This window comes from Muntiacus reevesi, chromosome 17 (assembly GCF_963930625.1).
Source record: "Muntiacus reevesi chromosome 17, mMunRee1.1, whole genome shotgun sequence".
NCBI classification, from domain to species: domain Eukaryota; kingdom Metazoa; phylum Chordata; class Mammalia; order Artiodactyla; family Cervidae; genus Muntiacus; species Muntiacus reevesi.
In genome coordinates this window covers 26,070,098-26,090,523 of record NC_089265.1, presented here as the reverse complement: position 1 = coordinate 26,090,523, position 20,426 = coordinate 26,070,098, and the positions used below count along the sequence as shown (strand labels likewise).

The 20,426-nt window shown below is 38.1% G+C and overlaps 1 protein-coding gene across 9 annotated transcripts in view; it reads right to left on the bottom strand.

Moving 5' to 3' along the window:
- BNC2 (basonuclin zinc finger protein 2) overlaps positions 1 to 20,426 on the bottom strand; it is a 460,748-nt gene that overhangs the window by 288,383 nt on the left and 151,939 nt on the right. The window lies entirely within an intron of this gene.

The window sequence follows — 20,426 nt, the reverse complement described above, 5'->3', positions numbered from 1 at the left end:
AGTTTTTAAATGTTTGAAGTAATTTTGGATTCTGCGGTGATGCCAATTTGGTACTGTATAGCCATTTACAAAAGTATTGATTTTTATTAATTTTGAAAGTTACAAGATATTATAAGTTTGCCCCTCCAACCTCTCTTTTTCCCTCTATCCTCAACTTCACTCTCACTATTCAAGTATGCCTTCCAGATTTTTCTACTTTTCTATTTTTTTTTTCTTTTTCTGATCCTTAACTATTTTCATATGGGACACTTTCACTTTCAACCTTGCCCTACTTTTTTGTCTTCTAATTTGTCCTCTCTACTCCATTCAGAGGCCATTCTAAGAAGTTAGTCCCTCCTGACCCTGACCTTGACCCTGAAAAATAGCCAGGTGAACTGTGGTTATCCCTGCAAAAAGGCAGAAGGTGTTCCAGCCTTCATCTCCTAGAATGAGGTCACATCCCCTTCCTACAGCAAGTAAAGAACATCTTCCTTCAGAGAACACCCTAAAATACAAAATAATGATCGCTACGCAGGTTAACATGCACACAGAAAATAAAGCCAAATTGTCTCCTTTAGCGTAATTTTTGTCTCCTTAGTAGAAGGAATTAGTCTTAAGCCCCAGTTAAAAGATTTTTTTTTCTTCCTTTTCTTTAAACAGACATTATCATGCCTTGAAGAGTCATTCTAATCCCTTCACCTTAGCCAAACCATGCTAATTCTAGCTAGGAGGACAGCAATTAATTAAAAAAAAAAAACCAAAAGGAACTGACTTGGGGAACAGGGGGTGGGAAATCAAGCCAACAGAGAAGTAAAGATTGTCAAATCCTAAGTGAAATATTTCCATTTCAAAATATAAATGCTGAAATCAGACTGTCATTTTAACATATATAAAATCCAGCAATAAAGATATCTGATTTTTTAAATGATCTGACTTATTACCAAAGTATATTCAAATCCAATTTTTATGTTACAAGTGGGAAGCCTAGTAAAACTGCAGACAGCACTACCTTAAAGCAATGAAACTAAAATTACAGAGGATAATTTCTATTTAAATTCAGGCAGATACACTTTCTTGCTCATATCAAATCAATCAACACGATGATCTCAAAGCATCTTCGACCAGTTATCTAGAGAAAGAAAAGAGTAAAGTCTGTGATCATGCACATGCAGCATGTTAAACCTCTCAATTGTGATGCGGTTCCTCTGAAAACCTCAGGAACTTTGAGACACACTGCTAAAAAGAAGCAATAACCCATCCTTTATTTCTAAATAAAAAACTGTCAACCAATTTTATAATCTTAATACTGCTAGAGTACAGTGAGGCACCATGAGGAAGTCATGTTTTTATATGAAACGGTACCAAATAAATGGAATCAGAACACTACCGAACCTGTAAGAAAAGAAAGTTCTATCAGTAAGTTTATTGGATTGCACAAAGTTGCACCAATGCAAAAGTTTTGCAGAAGCATTTGGTGGGTGTAAGCATATGATCAAGTCTGTAATAACCATCAATAATTTTCTTTACCTTTAACTTAACCAAAAGAAAATTTTACTGTGTTAAATGGCATTCGGGAATACAAATTTTAAAGTTTTGTAAGTTACCTTTTAATTTCTAGCAAGCAAAATATGTGAGATGTTTCCCACCAACCCCTATTAAGATGAGCACAAACAGGCATGTGTTAATCTATTAAGAGTCTACGTGGAGCTATTGGATTTGCTAAATCATCCACCCCTAGTAATCCCTGCCAGAGTCCCACCTCACACCCCCTACAGGCAGTCAGACTTTAACCCTGAGTGAGGGCAACCCTCAGAAGCAACAAGATGAGACGAGAAAGGAAGTGTGTGGATGAAACAGGGAAGGAAGGAAAAGGAGATGCAGAAGGATGAAACCAGACTGAAAGAAACACAAGCAGCAAAATGGAAAGGGAGAGCAACGGGAAAAAAGAGATGGCTGGGGAGAGAGAAGGTACAGGAGCCCCACGACACAACAGTGGATCTAGCAGCTGGCCAGAGATGCTAATTCAGCGCTTTAACAAATCAATGCCACTTGAAAAGTACAATGCGAGCCCTCACTGGGTAGATGTCAGGGGACTGAGAAAATGCATTCTCAAGTATTTCACATTAAGAGGGAATAATGTGTTAATTTATAACTCTTCACCCTATACACTTGGATTATCTATCTGTGTCAGCGATTTGACTTCTTAAATTTATCAAAAAGGCACGCAAAGGGAGGCAGCTCCGACTGCACCACCGGGAGACGGAGGTTTCCGAAGAGCCTGTCCTGGGGAGTCCTGCAGTTCTTTTCCCTTTCCTATTTGGGCTGACAAGTTGGGGGGGGGGGTGCAGGAAGGAGTGAACATCTGACGGCAAGGTCTGGGGAGGAGGGGAACCCCTAGTCCAGTTACTAACGCGACCCAAGGAAAGGCTTTGTGGGCCTGTGGCTGATTGCATTAGGTACCATCCGTCAAAAGTGACACAGAAGAGAAGGAATAACTTGAATCAGCAACCCCGAGCTGCCATCATCAGAATTTACTTTACGGAAACTTACTTAAGTCTCTCAGCACACCCAGCGGAAGAGAAGCTGCTGACAATCAGAGTGTAATTAAACAGTACTTTTTGAAATGCCACCAGAGTCCCATAGACAGAGCTTATCAACATAGGAAGGGAAGGGAGGGCTAGTTTATTTTATTTGGTTAGTTTTGAGACAGGGAGGGGAGATGTAAAAGAACTGACATTACATCCCAGCATTTAAGAGCCTGTATGTTTCTTTCTTAAGAAAAAAATCTATTTTATTAGACATCAGATTCTTGCAATTGTTTCCTAACTGTTCTTTAATGTAAATTTAACCAAATTTTAATTTAATGATAGCACAGCTCCTAACCTGAGAGAAAGGCTTAACACTTTTTGCTGCCAAATTTAAAGCACTAGCAGACTTCAGGCATCAGAGTTCAGGCATTGTCAAGACACAAAGGCAAGTGTGTTAAAAACTGTGGAATAAATAGAAGAGAGAAAATTTCAAGAAAGTATTTGAATTACGGTGACAGCCTTAAAGATATGAACGGGGCACCTGATTATTACATAAAAAGGGAAGAAACTGACCAGATTGCAATTGCTCTGAGTTTCACTTTAAGATTGTTTAAATGACACACAGCACTGTTTTAAAGTGAGCAGATATTTTTATTTGCTACCAGTACAACTGCAACAGAAACAGATATTCTCTTATTTTCAGGACATTCACATGTAAATGAATGCTGATGAATGGAAATGAGATGCTATACATGATGGGCAACCTGCAACATTCAGTTTTAAAAAGGCAAAGTTACCTCACTCACTGAAGCTTGAATCTCTTCCTTTCTACACTTAGGCACCAAAAGAAATGAAAGACAATGACTGACCTTCTACCAGTTTCTATTGGCTAAACACCACCCTCCAGAGAGACTCGAGATGGAAAACAAACGTTCTTTCAGTCTCATGTTTAGCATCTCTGCTATTACACAGAATTACACAGCTACTTCTTTAAACGAGTATTTGATTAGAAACTGAAATTATAAATACTAGAAATTTGACAGCTGCACTGAGCCAAAGGATTAAAATGCCCAAAAGAGTGTGATTACTTAACGAATGTTTTATTTCTTTCAAAGGAGATAATTAATAAGGAATTTCCTAGGTCAAGACCATAGAGTACATTACTTTCCCTTTTCATATAATCTTAAAACAGACAATATATATTCTGAGGACCATGTTTGCAACAGCAGAGCATCGTATTATATGCTTTTCAAGGGCTTCATGCCCTCAGAGTAGGATTTGTCCTATCCCTGGTTTTTGCATGAATTACCATTACTGTCTGTCCCATCCATGCCACCCCCACATAAACTATCTATTCTTACCATTATGGTAACATTAATCCTCTCCCCTTTCCCCTCCCCCACCACACCCACCTAAGGGGTTAAAAGACTTCAGTACATTTGTGACTTGTCAGTGACATATAATACCCGGGTCCTTCATGCAATCAACTTTTACTTGACATGTATTTGCTCATCACAGGACCCGCATTACTACTGGGAAAATGAAGAAAAACCTAAATTAACACTTGACATTCAATATGGTCAAGTCCTTAATTGGCTGGGCTTCCTGAGAAAGCAATTTTCTATTCCCCAAACTGTTCGCGTGTCATGTGTGGAGTGCAGCTCTTGGCCATCACTGCTGTCCCTCGCTGCCTCTAATGAGAGCAGATGAATTAGTGCTACGTGACACGATTTGAACAGGGCTTCCTCCTCTTCCCCTCCCCCCAACCTTTCTCCTATACCAATGACAGCTGTGTGGCAAGGGAAAGAAAGAGAGATGCAAGAGCAAAGATTCCTGGAAAGGATGATCATTTTTTTAAATGAACCTTAAATGTCTTGTTGCAACTCCAGAACAACAGGGTCATTTCATGGTGGAGGTGGGGAAGGGGGTGGTTACAAAGATCAGGGGAATTTATCTGGCTATGGCTGATTGGGGTTGTATTAACTTCCAGCATGTTTCTTCCATTCCTGGCTAGTTGCAGTATTAGATTGCACTGGTCTAATTAAAATGGAATTTACATCCACTTAAAAAAAAGTTTTTTTTTAAAGGTCTGGAGAATGGGTCAACTAGGGAAAAAAAATGAACTGCATGAAATGATTATTATTCTAAGATAAACATACCTCTGGGTTAAAGAAAAAGAGTCTTTTCAACAAACGCCTAAGTCTTAAGAACCTACAACACAAAACTCTTATCACTATACTTTGCTTTCAGATACTGTTCAGTACCTGAACTTCATGTTCATCATCTTATTTTAAATCATTTTTGTTTGGTTTCCTTCCTTTGATTGTTGAATTTTTGCAACAAAAGCTATTTGAATGCTGATTTCATCCTATTATTTTGGAGAGAGGGGAGAATATAGTCTGCTATAGATGTGCTTATTTAGCTCGATGAGAAAAAACTGAATGGATGCATGACAGGAAAGTAGGACAGAATTTGCTTGGTTCAAAGATACTGAAAGGTAAACTGAAGGGATTTCTCTGAGCCTTTACTTACTAGCTTTGAAACCAAAGAAGAAGTGATTTTAAATGCCTAAACTGCTTACCCAATCCAACAAGGACCAAACAGAACTGGAGGAGGTAAGAATATATGGCAAATCACACGTTTGAGAGAGAAGTTAGTCCAAAGTACACGCATCATGTAAAGATAATGATTTACACTTTACTCATCTTTATTTAAATGACAGCTAAGGCAAAGATACTACCTGTGTACTAGAAAGTATATCAAGATTGTACTGGTATCACAAAATCAATGCAAGCATGCAAAATATAAAACTCAAGTCTCAAGTGCAGTTCCCCTGCCTCAAATAAGTAGCTTGATCATTTATTAGTTATTCCTCTATAATTCTGAATAGAATTGAACTAATATTTCAGTAAGAAAACTCTGAAGTGCATTTGAATACACAAAATATGGTGAAACCCAGTTTTATACTGTTTAAAGTTATTACTTAAAACCAAAAGAGCTCTTTCCACATTTTATATTCATGGGAAATAACATGAAAGGAAATGAACTTTTATAGCACTTCTCTTAAAAAACAGTCAATTCACAACATGATTTTAAATACTGCTACACTAACAGAAGACAAGCTGTAACGTAAGGAAACTTTCGGGAACACCTTTAATTTTCGAATTTGTTGGAACAGTATCATTTCAGAAAATGCAAAAACTCTCAAAGATGAGAATAATTTAGAAATATTTTCACTGAAGCAAAACAATGCAATGGACACCACCTACCCCTTTCTGGTGGCCAAAGCACTGATATTTCAAGTATTGTTAAAGATATCTTTTGAAAATATACTTGAGACAGCTTGTGACTGGGCATTCTATCAGGTGTTTATAAGAAATGGATAATTTGGTATTCGGGAAAAGCAGCTCAGTCAAATACATCCAGTTAACTGCTAAGGTAGCATTATAATCACTGAGCAACAAAGGGCAGGGTATTCTGCCAATAGCTTTAGGGTGACCTTTGCAATGCTGACTAGTCCGTCAAGTTCCATCTCTGAGATGCGTGATACCGACAGGGGTGGTTTATTAAGTGAGGTAGGAACTAAAGACCAGGAGCCTCCAAAAGGGTAGGCATTTTACATAGAGGAAATGAAGAATTCCTTTCCCCAAGAAGAGAAGCTAAACACCAAGAGATCAGGCTGAAGAGCCCCATGTTATTTCCCAAAGCATTAGTAGCCATCTGAAGTGTAGAAACTATCAAGTATTAGGACAGTATTGGGAACTATCAGCATCTTCCCCCACACTCCCCTATGTTTCTAAAACCTGTAAAGAAATTCCAACTGGGAATTGGTAAAATAGGATCAATGACCTGAGCCCTAGGAGCAAAGCTGAAAAAGAATGCTGGCTTCATTGTAAAGCTTTAAACAAATTGTGAGGAGTCCTGCCTTATTTGGGGGTGCTTTCCAACCACTGCTAACAAGATAGATTAACGACTCAGGAGGGCAAGGATCAGCAAGATGACTGCACTAGACTCAAAGACTGGATCACCTGTAGGGAAGTCAGCCTTTTGGACTCAAGAAAGCCACTTCTTGATTGAAGTTAACTGCGACTATGGCAGAGTGGCATGCTTAAACTTGATATTCTCTTAGGGATGAGCAGACTTTGAAGTTCATAATAAACTTGAAATGGCTCTGTGGAATGTTAAGGCTTAACGTAGATGGTTGGTGCCACTGTCATGCCTACACAAAATGAAGTCAACCTAGAAATAACTGCATTCACAGCTCCAGGGTATTTAAAATGGAAGGTTCTCTCTCCTCCCTTTTTTTTTTTTAATATTTTTTATTAAGAATTTTACTTTGAACCCTAAGAAGAAGCTGCAGTGAGTTTCCAACTTGTTTAGCATAGCTCAAATTAAAATACTTATTCTGGTTTAGAAAGGCATCATGTTTGCCACCCACCTAGTTCGTGTTACCCTCACATTACACCATTTGCAAGAAGTATAAACACGAGAGAAAGAAAGGACTGGTTTCAAACAGCCTGGCACATGCAACAATAAAACTGCTTCTAAAACACAAGATACAAATGTTATTTTATAAAAAGGAAGAGCATCTAAAGGAGTACATTCTTTTATCCTCCATTCTTCACCACCCTCTTTACGGCAGTGCTTCCCTCCCCAGTATTAACAATTATTTTATCTAATTCCCAGTTGAAAGGTTTCTAAAAGTGGTAAGTCACAACTGCGTTGACGCTGAACTTCTTGAACATGGCATACCGACGTCATTCTGACACTGGCAGATGCTTCGTAACAAGCCGCACCAGTCACTTGAGCTGAAATACCTGACTTACTATGTAAAACAAACTGTTACTCTCCGGTCCCTGTTCCAGCTCAGCTCTTCTCTGCTGTTTTGGAAGCAAACCAACAGCTTGTTATGTTTACATCAGCGGTGACTCCCTTCTGATTGGTACACTGACAGAGATGCCGTTCAACAAGACCCTAGATGGAAACTAGGCACACGGAGGCGCTATTTGCAGATCATTTTAACAAGATGTTGTTTCCTGTTCCCACGAAAATCAATAACAGGATGACCTTCAATTTGAGATTCAAACCAATTAATTACCGGTTCTGTTGAAAATGATGATATTTGCCTAGAGAAATTCACCTATGAATAGATTATTTTATCTTCAAGAGCCCCTTCAAAAAATTTACATAGGCATTGAAAATATATCTTATAAGTGATGTTTTCTAGAAGCTTGTATACAATATTGGCCTTGTATGAACTAGCATAGGTAAGTTTTCCCCTTGTGGTTCATCTCCTCCCTGTGACATCATAGTCAATTGCCTGGTAAATTACTGCAATCCTGCAAAGATTCAGGGCCAACAATCCACTGCTTAAAGGTGAGATAAAAAGCTCTTTATAGTTGAACTCAACTTTTCATCTACATCAGTTACTGACACAAATCATGGAATTCTTTTCCAAATCTAGAAATCTCCCCTTTCTTCCCTAGAATTCTAAAATTCTTACTTTTCAACTTTTATTAAAAGCCTCTATTTTTTGTTTTGCTCACATGTGATTTTTCTTTGTATGTGGGTCACAAGAAGAAAAGCTATACATCAAAACTATCAGCACCAGAAATATATTTACTAAACATTTTTTTAATTGTTAAAAAAAAAAATGAAGAATTTGGTTCATCCCAGTGGGGAATTCCCAAGATGAATGTTCACATGCAATGAAACTATTATCTTCATCCATTAAAATACTATCTAAAACAGAGGTTTCTATCTGGCAGTCACTAGACTGAATAAAGCCTACAGATGAGTTTTGTTTGGACCACACACTTTTAAAAATATTTGAAAACGTTGCCAAGATTTAAAAATCAGGAGAGTCCACATAAAAATCTGGATTTCTGACTTCCCATTAAAAAGGAAAGGAGAGAGAGAAGAGAAGGATCTCACAACACTGGGCGTGCATCCCCACCTGACAACAACTGTCTGGAGCTGGGGAGCTGAAACCTCACTGTGGTTGACACAAGGTCCTTCTGATCCACTGCAATCCCCATCAGATTCACTCCCCTGGCTTGTTACTATCTTACTTCCTCGTGGCCCTTTTGGGCAACTCTTGATTTTTAAAAAGACATAAAACTCCAAAGAGGGTTAACAGAGTTTGTGGGAAAAAAGTAGAATGGTATTTCCTCTTCCTTATTTCATGAGTTTGCATAATGTAAGATGGTGGGTAGATTTTTCAAAATACATTTATTCAATCAAATATTAAGTGCAAAGCAAACTGCTTTCCATAATTAAAAAGGAAAAATTTAAAGCAAATCTAAAACTGATTATCTCATCTTAAACAGTGGTTCAACAAAACATTTACACTGGTTTTCAGTCAACCACATTCTTCCCTGAAGCCCAGCAAAGGTGCTCAAGTCAATGCTGTTACCCGGATCTACATCCATTTTGTTCCTTCACATGTTAACACTTCTGTACTTCCCTTCCAGAACGATCATGTACTTAAGTGAAAACTGACCCTAATGTGAAAATAGAATACATCTTCAAGGTAAATTTCAAAAGTCAACATTTAGGATGCATGAATATTATCATAGGAAATACTTGTCTTTACTGGCTCCACATGTATGCCACAACCTGACATTTATACTTATATTAAATAGACATTATTGCAGGTTCAAATGACCCAAAAGTCATGGCATATTTCTTTAAAAATGATTACCTAAAAGCAGATGTCTATGACAGTTACAATGCACATCTATTTTGCGTTTTCTCTTAACTGCAAGTAATTTCAAGGAGAAAATCTTTCTATTTCTCTATTTCCAATCAACCACAAGAAGACAGTACTTCTATCCATTAATAGCTTTTACAAACAAATTAGAAATACCCTATTTAGCAAAGGAAAGAATCTTTTTGCTTCATCCAAGAATATCAACAGACTATGTCTGAAGTACTGTACAGTTCAGAATGCATTAAATATGCTATGACTAGCCATATTCCAACTTATTAAAAAGAAGAAAATGTAAATCAACTTTCATTGAGTGTTTCCAAGTTATGTTTCATCATTGGATCACATTCTTGAAAGATTATTTTTTAATTAGGTGTTTCCTTCCTAAAAGAGGTGTTTTTCTTCCATTCTCACCTTAAGAAAGTAACCCTTGAACACATGCCAAATTTACTTCACAATTAGACATTAATCCCCAAATTCTCTTGATTCTTAACAACCTGAACAACTTTAAGCAAACAGCTCTCAAAATCATAACGATCATACTGTATTCCTTAACACCTATTTGAATAGAAAAAGAGAAAATGCCGAAAGTATGAGCTCTATAAATAAAGTTTTAGACCCAAATGCTGAACAACAATGTTATATATTTCTTTTGGGAAGCATTTTTCCTTAATATTCATTATGTTTGAATTCTGAGCAATTAGCAGCAGACACCTGGAACTCAATTATTAATTTACCTCTCCTCATACCTTTTACACTTCTTCTGAAACCATCTCTTAAGATGCTTCTTAAAAGAGATGACCCCATGGGTAGCATACATGTAAATGTTCAGATTATTTTCTTTAAAATATCTTGTTATAATCTAAGATTAAATTTATTCTTTTTTCTTTAAAAGTATCACTTTGGGAAAAAATTTAATTTCTCAAAAAACTGAGTAAACTGATAAAAACAAAAATTAAAACAGTTCTATGAAAAGTATAATTCACTACATTCATGTTGATTTACCTACTATAACATTTTAGAAAGGGGAATTTTATGGAAAAAACATAGTTAATTCCCATTCATGATGACCAAAGTTTTAAGCTTTTCTCCTCAGGCTCACATCATGGCAGCTGACTGCAAATACATAAAAGAGTCCTAGAAGATTCCTGATTTGGCTACTTTTGTTTGTATTTTATTGTGTCAAGACAAAAAAAAAGCATGAGATAATGAATGTTTAATAATATTTCATCTGTATTATATGGGGATGAAGCATTACATTCACTTAACTCCTTCCTTCTTTCTATGAATCACTGATTTCTAGGAAATCAAACCTCAAACTAGGCTTATTTCAACATTCTGCATTTGTTAAAAAAAAAAAAAAAAAAAAGGAAGAAAGAAGAGAGAGACCCAAAGTACTGGTACACTAGCACATAAAGAATAGTGGGTCATCTGCATACTCAGAAGGCAGGCAGCAGTTGGTTTATGAAGAAATTATTAAAAATAACTATTTGCCCAAAGAAAAATGACCAACTTCTCACTTTTAACCAAAAGGGTGTTTTTAATATAACGAGCATCCAAGCTTCTCTGGTCATGAGAAAACCTGGAATATATTACACACGCATAAATGTGGCCCAGGAAGCAGTATATGAGATATGCTTGCTATTGACAGATTAACACTTCATTTTCATTACTCTAATCTCACCACAGGCTGTGAACATTCTCTTTTTCTTATTTGAACAACAATGGTGCATGAAAAACCAAGCTGACAGGCAGGCGGGGTTCATTAAATGCACAAGGCTTTTATTCCCATAACACATCTCACCTGTATGAAGCTAGGGTTCAGGCTCCCAGGCTAGCTACTGAAACAAGCTCTCCCAGATGTTGGACTTCTCTTTCGATCCCTTCCTACTTCATTTATAATAAATGTCAAAAAAAAAAAAGAGTCAAATGGAAAAATTCTTTTTCACAATGAACTCCGTTTAACAGACAATAGGATTGGTAAGATATCTTAAGATTGATTCAGTCCCCTGAATATTTTCCAAAGTTGTCCAAGAAAATAAAAAAGAAAAGATTGGGAAGGAAAATGATGAGACGTTTGAAGTTTGGGTAAGAGTCTAATCTTGGTACCTCTATCTCAGCTTGGTTCTAACTCATTTGAGGGTAACTATAGTTTTCCACTGGTTAAAAATGGGCAAGTCACAAAGGAAGAATCAATCTAGCTCTTTCCCAATGAATGACAAAGAGCTTCACCAAAAATCTACCTTCAAGAAGCAAAAAGGGTACAAACTAAGGGACCATTTAAATGACATTCCTAAGAAGAGGAATTCTAAGTTGAGCCATCCATATGCTCATTGCATTTGAGGCAGCCACGGACAAATCCTCAAGAAACCTAGAAATGAATCACTTAATTCCCACAACCAACAGAAGGACAGGTGTATACTCCCTGCCTGTCTGTACCCCACATACAGATGTACCACCACGTGACAATGTGGGGTCTTTACAGTAAGTCTTTCCACAAAGTCTAGAGCAGGGCTTTGGTTCTGGTATGTTCTGGCATTCTAATATTAATACCTAAAAAAGAAAAGCAATATTAGATAGAGCAACAGATCCCCTACCTGGCTCTTGAGTTAGGTTCTGACGTGAGGTCAACAAGGAGGTGCCTTCCTGACTACGGTCATTGTACACTTATTGTCCCACTTCTTGCACATGGCCTTCCAGTCATGTCCACTGTTCTCCGGCACTGGCAGAGGGCACAGGAGTGAGCAGCTTTCTTTACCTATGCCTGATTAGGTGCCCAAACAGTCCTCCTAATGATTTAACCCAATGAAATTTTTCTTGCTTAAATTTCAATAGAAGGGAAAAAAAAAAAACCATTTTGAAAACCCTAGATAGAGGTTCTCATTTTAATATTAGTTTTGTTATTATGTTAAGCCAGCTGAACGTAATTATTTTCAGCATGTAAAACATTCATTATCCTGGATTTTTCCTGTTTAAACTCCCAGTTCAGGTACTCTGATCATCAACTATGAGTCCTGAAGATCTGTCTAGAGAACAAATAGCCACTGAAAGATACCTTAATAAAGTTGAAAAATTCATGACAGTCACACAAAAGCACAGCAGGCCCAAGGCCTGGAAGCTGTGTCTTTCCATGTAGAATAATATTTTCAAACCTTGTCCATTTTAACAGTCTCTTAGCTGGGTAGAACAATGGGTTAAAATTTATTAAATACAAAATAGTAGTGAATCCACCTCATGTCCTGTATACTGCATGTTTTCCATTTCAATTTATACTGTCATCCATTAATATTAGCCCTGCCATGACTTTGATTTCTTTTTTTTTTTCAACGTTTCAGTTAACTCTTATTAACTGCAGTTTGTCTTAAGAGAGTCATACCTTCAACCTATTGACGGAAAACTTCACATTTTCCTTCTAACAAAATGCTTTCCTGTGCAGATGTAAGTCTAACTGCACAAAATAATAAAGCCAAGAATTATTTTTAAAAAAGAAAAAGAGAAAAGCAAAATCTCTTTTCAGCTAAGTACTTTCTTCCACAGCGAAGGATCCAATTGAACTGCCTTTCAGCGCCTTTGAATGATAAGCCTGGGCCCCTGGTTACATGTTTTTATCACGCCTGGACTTAAAGAACTCTTACAGAGCAGAACTCAGGACAGTCCTCCTGTCAGCACCTCCACGCTGAGGACCACATCTGAGGGTGGCACCTCTTTCCATCCCTCTGCCAGAGTGATGTACTGGCAAGAAGGTGCCTTTTAATTCCTTCTTATTAGGGCAAATAGAGCCAGTGAAAGTAAGGAGAAATCCAGAAAAAGAAAACAGAAGGGAAAGGAGAATAAAGCAAGAAAATTAATAGGTCTATGGGAACAGGAATAGGAAGAAAAAACAGTCTAATCATGTATTTAGGTCATTAAGTAAGCGGCTGCCAACCAAACAGAAATGAGGCTTAAAGCGACCCCCCTCCCCGCCCCCAGCAACAACACACAAACCCTAAAGACAGTAGCAAAATAACACTGCAGTCCAAAAATACTGAGTAAATAAGATGTCAGATATGCTCAAGAGAATCCCTGTTACAATGAGTAACTTCCTACTGTTCAAGATTATTTTCATTTTCTTCACAGAGAGAAATGAAAAACTGACGGGCTTAATTAAAGAAAAACAAAAGGATATTATTTTGTTGTTAAAGGATCAATTCTTTTTTTTTAATTGGAATGATGATTAATAAGCTGAGAATTTGATTTCTACGTTAGCCAGTTTGAGTAATGCATTGTTTTTCCACAAGCATTTCCATTAAGAAAGGCTGTGTGAATGAAGAAATGATACAGCTCTTTTTCTCTTCTCCTGCTCTCTGATTCTGTGGCATGAAATGCTATCCAGAGCGTTTGAATAGAACACCGCACACTGCCCTCAACCAAATGAACTCCAGTCATAAATTTTTCACCTTAGGGTTTGAATGTACACTATGAAATTTGCTAGGCTTCCTACAGGGAATGTACAAATTAAAAAAGAATCAATACTTTTATTTTTTTTCCAGTCTCTAAAACTTTCTTTTAAAGCTGGGGAGGGAAAAGGCAGTACAGATCATGCTCGGTGAGGAGGCGAGGTACCTCGGATGTCACTGCCCTAGGCATCATTTTCCGGGTGTCATCTGCACATATTAAAACTTCCTGGAGCTTGAGTTGCTCAGAAAGTTTTTTCGTTTTATTTTTTGCGCCTGTTTACAATTGTATCTTATAGGAAAAGAAACTCCCTCTTCTATACAATGTCTTGCTTGTATGTCAAGACAGAAAGGCTGCGGTGCCTGAATTATGCCTCTTTTCCTTTATTTCTCTAAAACTTAAAAATAGATGTCAAAGTTCCTTAAAAGGGTTGTTGACTCTCTTTCCCCTCCTCTCCCTGGTTCTTAAGTAGATGGAGGATCACCAAGCAAAATGTGGAAGCCAGCTGCTTTCGGGAAATAAAAATGGCATCAGCTTTGGCAGACAGGGGTAAGATCAATCATTTCCTACGATCCCCAAACAATCTTCTCTCTGACCAAGGCCTAGAGAAGCGTGGTTATGTAGCGGCAAAAACACACCATGAGAGGGACAACAGGATTTTCACATGGTGAAGAATTCATTCCACCCACAGAACAAACCAGGCTCCAAACCTCACGTGAAAGAAAATCTTGGAAAGGAAATCATGGAATCTTGTTCCATGTTCCTTGGACAGCAACAAGCAGGGACTTCCAAAAAATAAAAAATTCTCTCACTGAAAATGTCACCCCACAATTTACTCTCTTCTCCCCGTTACCAAAAAGTTCCCTGACAACACTCTGCAGGAAAGAAAGGAGTTAACTCGTAGTTCAATTCCAACACCATGATTCCAACTGTGGACACAAGCTACAGGCAAATTCCAGTGTCTTGTCTCATGCCTTTTGATACATATACACATTATAATCAAAAGTCTCAGGTTCAGAAAATACCTCTTTGGCCTTTCACAGCCATTCGCTATACATGTTTACAGGAAAAGTCCTCTCGAAAGCTTTGCAGACCGATAAAGGCAGATGTCCAATCTAACTTTCTTTAAGGGTGTGTCAGACATGGAAGGTGGGAAGAGAGAAGCACTAGAATGTGTGTTTTTCATGGAAGTGGATGACGCCAGCTCACTATCTGTAACGGCCAGTTCCTTGGAGTCAGCACCCCGTGTCACAGCGACCTGGCAGACTTAAATGCTTTCACTATCACTGGAGTCCTTGCAATCCTGCTTTGGCTGCGACCCATTCACTTTTGCCCCAACTTCTCCGAGATGCCTTACTCAGCATCTAATTAGTTAGGGAGGATTTGCCGCGGCTCTTAACCCTGACACAGAAGTGGGAGGATGTGCTGCCGTGGGAGCCCAAATCTGTCCTGTCACTCCATTAATCAGATTTCCATAAAGCCACGCATGAATAACGGGATTTATCAGGGAATGTTAAGATACACTCATAAATATAATTATTTTAAAAATACCTACAATTATATAGATAAGATAGCTACACCTTTAGGGATTTATTTTTTGACTGTGGTTACTTGATTCACCCTAGCTTTTGCTAAGGCCTTACAGATTATACACAGACACACAGTCCCAGTTTGCAGATGATAGAAACATGAGAAAAGTAATTTCAAAATGATCACCTACTATGTTCAAAGTCACTTACTGTATCATGGTGAAAATAAACTTGAAATGTGTGCACAGATTTTTTAATATATACCAATCTATACCACATATCCATCTGAGAATATGTTTGTGCCTGCTTTATTTGCTTTCACATGGATATAAACACCATATATAAGGCCTACTACGTTTGTTCCCCTTGCATTACAAATTAGACAGTACCTGTTAAGTGAAGTCTGCCTGTTATACACAGACTTACAAAGTACAGGCCAACACAAAAGCACCTGTGCTACAACCTGTATTTTAACAATTACCCAAATTTCCAATGTTAGTGTTACATGATAAGAATGGATGAGAAGAATTATATTTGAATAGATGTCTACAGTTAAGACTTCAATATAAAACATTATCACTCAAATTAGAGAGGCAAACTAAATTGGAGGTAGGAGCCTACTAATTCAACAGGCTGAAATTACATGCCTCCTAATATAATATAAATATTTGTTTTAGCATCAAGACCGTCAGTTTGGTCAATTTAATCCTTTTTTAGTAAGATGTGATTACTGAAACACACCAACTGTAAGGAGGGGAGTAAAAAGGGAGGAGGAAAAGTGCAGAAACCTAGAGATGGCTGATGCCTGGCAGTGAAAGTCATTTTCAAAGACCATTAACTATCAACTGCTTTACTCTGGGCTCTGGTCAAATAAGAATATACATCCTCTGTTAAAAGGGACAGCTGCACGAGGGGGATAGAGTTAAGAATAAAACGCATTCTATGAACTAGAAAGAAGAATCAAACCACGATATACAATTAGGCATCTGACTTGTAAGAAACACTGCCTATGTGCCTTTTAAACTGTTAGTGAAGAAACATTCAAATTATCTGAGGGTGGGGGCAGGTAGGAAGTCAGACAAAATCACCATTTCCACTTGAATATATAGATTCAACCAACGGAAACTGTGCTTGCCTATATGAATAGAAAGAACTAAAAGACTACTGGGAGGAAAATGCATATCGAACCTGCTTTTAAATGGATGCCAGCAATGTTGTTATATGTTTCTGACAATATATTTTATTTATCATTTCTCTGAAATGGGCTAGATTTTATATTAGTGAGAAAGTTTGCTTGATTCTGTCCTATCTCTGGTGAGCAGACGCTCTGGTATTAATGTAAATCACTGATTTAATTTTTAGCTTTCTTGGTTTGCCCCTCACCTATCTAGGAAACGATTTCTCTGGTGATAACTAACACATCATGCTAATGAGAGAATCTAATGCACAATAGAAAAATGTCACTACTAATAATATTTGCATGAAGTTAAATAAAGCAACTGTAGGAGAATGTCAGACAGTTGTTCTTTAACGAGACACAGTTTCACAATGAAATTATGTTGTTAATTTTGTTACATCATTGGGTGAATCCTAAATTACTACATAATGATGCACAGAGTCATTTATAATTCTAACTTCGTATTTCACTCGTGTCTGAAAAGAGACATTATTAAGAGATTCACATTTTATTTGAAACAGGTTAAATATACCTCACCAATAATAAAAGGTAAATGCCTCTAGTAATGTGTAAAGCATAAGCTCTAGCCCTTTACCTGTTACAGTTTTATTTCTGAGAAGATTTCAAAATATATTATTAGACTACTGCATCCCTTGAGGGAGCTACAGACAATTTTAATTGCTATACTCTCACATGAACAAAGTATTTACAAAAATGGGGGGAAAAATCATCATTTAAAGCCTGGTTTAAAACAACAACGATTTCCAAAAGCAGATCTTATTTTCTGCTTTTAACAATACCTTGTGAGGTTAAAATGGGCAAAACAACATTCTGGACTCTAAGAGAAGAACAGAAAAGATGAGCAAAGAGTTTCTGGTTATTCTCGACCTGTCACTGATCAAAGTGACCCAAAGAAGAACTCCCTTTACAGAAGTTAAGAGTCATGCCCTTCAAGGTTATCAAATATTTGCCTGTATGGGAAAATATTATCCCTTTTGAAAAAAAAATCACACTAAAATATGGAAGAAAAATATAGAGGCAAGAAAATGTAATCAAATTGTCATATCTTGAACTTTAGGGGAATAGACTTAGTTCCACCAAATCTAAATTGGCTTCAGATTGCGGTTATCTTTTTGTTAGAATTAGACAGACTGAAACATTTACATATAAGCAGATCTAACTTTGCTCATACAAAACAAAAGACAAAGATTTTTATCTCCCTACTTCCTAAATTACCCATAGAAGACACAACGCTAGAATATTAAATTTCAGTATTCATGAGCTATCTCCCACTTTAAGTTTTGCTGTAGTTAAATAATACGGATTGTGAATTCTCTATAGTTCAGTTTTGAAACTGCTAGTCAAGTGTTTTCTAATATTTAAAGAAATGAGCAGGTAAATCTCACAGTCTTTATCTTATTACAGATAACTTTGAAAAAAAAAATGCCCAAAATATTCACTTCATGAGCTAAGTCCATTTTTTTCCCTTAGAAATTAAAATAATCTTCATACAGAAAAAATATCTCTAGGCCTTAGAAATATAAAATTCTGCAGTTTTAACTGGACAAACTTTTACCTGTAGTAAGACAAAAACTGACTTAATGTGTATATTGAGACTAGTATTCCTTGAAACTGCTGGCTTCGAGAGAGATCATGTCAAGAAGTATCTTCCTTACACTGGCACATACACACATGTACACACACACTGAATCAGCATTGCTGATGAACTATAGGTCAGGAAAATAAACATGTATATTAAACATGTGCAGTACACATTTTAGGATTCACACACAGTTTCAATTTAAGTTCACACAACATTTATACAAACTAAAACATCATCCTGAAGGAGAAAAAAAAAAATGTAAACTTATACCCTCTTTAGATGCTTTCCAAAAATGCAGAGGAGGTAAGCATTTAATAACCATGACAGGAGTAAAAAAGAGGGAGTTGCCAACTACATCAAAACCAAAAAATAAAGAAAACATATAAAATAAAATAACGACACTTTTTAAAATTGTGATTTTCTCCTTTCATTGTACTACTGTTTAGTAAATAGTATAACTAACATTACTTCATACAGCAGCCATAAAGCATAAATTATTTCCCTATATTTCTACTCTTTCCATTGTCACTGATGCTCACTTTCACACGTATATAAACACAGGTACACACAAAAGAGATTTTTATATATCCAGAGAGTGAAACAGCTGGATCAAAGACATCATAATGGTTTAGCTACACAAGTTTCTCTCTCTGAGCAATTTCAAATTATTTTCCCAATTTTGATCCACCATTTATATAATTTACTTTTGTTTTTTAGCTAAAATGCTTTGCACAACTTAAAGTCTCCTTAGATTCAAATCTACTTGGAAATGGGCTAGTGCCAAAGAAGCAATCTAACACCATCTATGTGGTTCAATAGCTATTTATCAATTGATCATTATCTCTATCTGGTTTTATTAACTCTTTTCTAGCTAGAGGGAGATCTAAACCAACCTCCCCTTTCAAAACACACACACATACACACACACACACAGACCACGACCTCCAGTAACAAGAAAACCCTTAAGATGATGTCTAATTTTTAAAGTAGAGAACAAGTTATTTGATCTTAAGGTCAGTGAAAACATACTCTGTGTTCCAACCAGGAAGAGAGTCACAGGGATGTGCTTCAGAAACACACCTCTCAAAGCACCCGGCAGAGGCAAGCCAAAGAGTATCTCTGGGAGGAAATGAACTTTTTAACTTGCAAGAATGGGAAATTGCACATAAAGAGTTGCTTATTGGGCTTGTGTTGATTGCATTTAAATCCCAGCTTACTGTATCAGCAGTAATCAGGGTCCCTCTACAGGATATGTCAAAATACACCTTATTCAAATGCATTTATCCTATCTAGAACTGTGTGATACAACTGTTCTCTAGCTAAAGGCTACAAAACCCTGGCTCTCTGTACCACCTTTCGCAGATGCATTTCTAAACTTGTGGTAGTCTCCAGTCTGGCAAACTGGTTTCTTTCCTTCTTCACCAACACTTAAAAAATCAAATTAACTCAATAAAAGTATTTAGTTCTCATGAACTCCTTAGAAACAAAACAGATTTCTATAAAAGAAAGTAATTGTAGTATTTTTTTTAGAGAGAGAAAAAGAAGCAATACCCATTTTCTAACAACCTCCATCTGCTTAAAATCCCAGTGTACAGTCACACTTTCGTGCTGTGCGGAGGCTAATATCATACTAACTCTTGCTTTGTGTGGGTCTGATGGAGGCTTTTGAAAAGCAAAGACGTGTCTGGGAGGGAGGCACCAGGGAACTTCCCTCCCTCGCTTGAGCACAGTCCAAGATGAAAGTTTCTGGGTTGTTTCCCTTCGCTTCCTCTCCCCCTCGCTCCCCCTCGGAGCCGCAGAGCCAGCGATTGTGCAAGAGGAGCCGGGCGCGCGGGGCGCGTAGGTACCAGCGAGCGCACGGTACACGGTACGAGCCGCGGGCTCCGCTGATTAACGAGCAGCCGCCGGCGGCCTTGGGCGGACACGTCGACCCTCCCCGCAGAGCCAGCGGCGGCGCAGCCAGCCGGCCCGAGGACGGCTCTGGGGAGGACGCCGAGGCTGCCCAAGTGTGAGTGCACCGGCCGGCGGGTGGGCGAGCGGGCGGGAGCCGGGCGGGAGCGGCGGGAGCGCAGGGCCAGCGCGCAAGAGGCGGCGGCGGCGGAGGAGCTGGGACCGGCCAGCGGCTCAGCCCGTCACGCACGCCGCCTCCACCCGCGCCCCTCGGCGGCGCTGCCGGCGGCTCCCGCGCAGCCGCCTCTCCCCGGCCGGGTTCGGAGTCAAGCCGCTTCCAGCCCGGGGAAGTCCGTCGGGCAGGGCCGAGGGGCCCCTATATTTTATGGCCGTGGGGTTGGCAAACCTTACTCTTGAGATAGCAGCCACTTGGATGAAGTGATTGATGCAGATAGATAACATGTCCTGGGTGGGGGGTGGGGGGGCTTTATATTATTATTATTATTATTTAACAGAAAACAAAGAAATAAATGAAGTCTTCCCCTGCCCCTGGCTGGACTGTGAAACTTTGCCACAA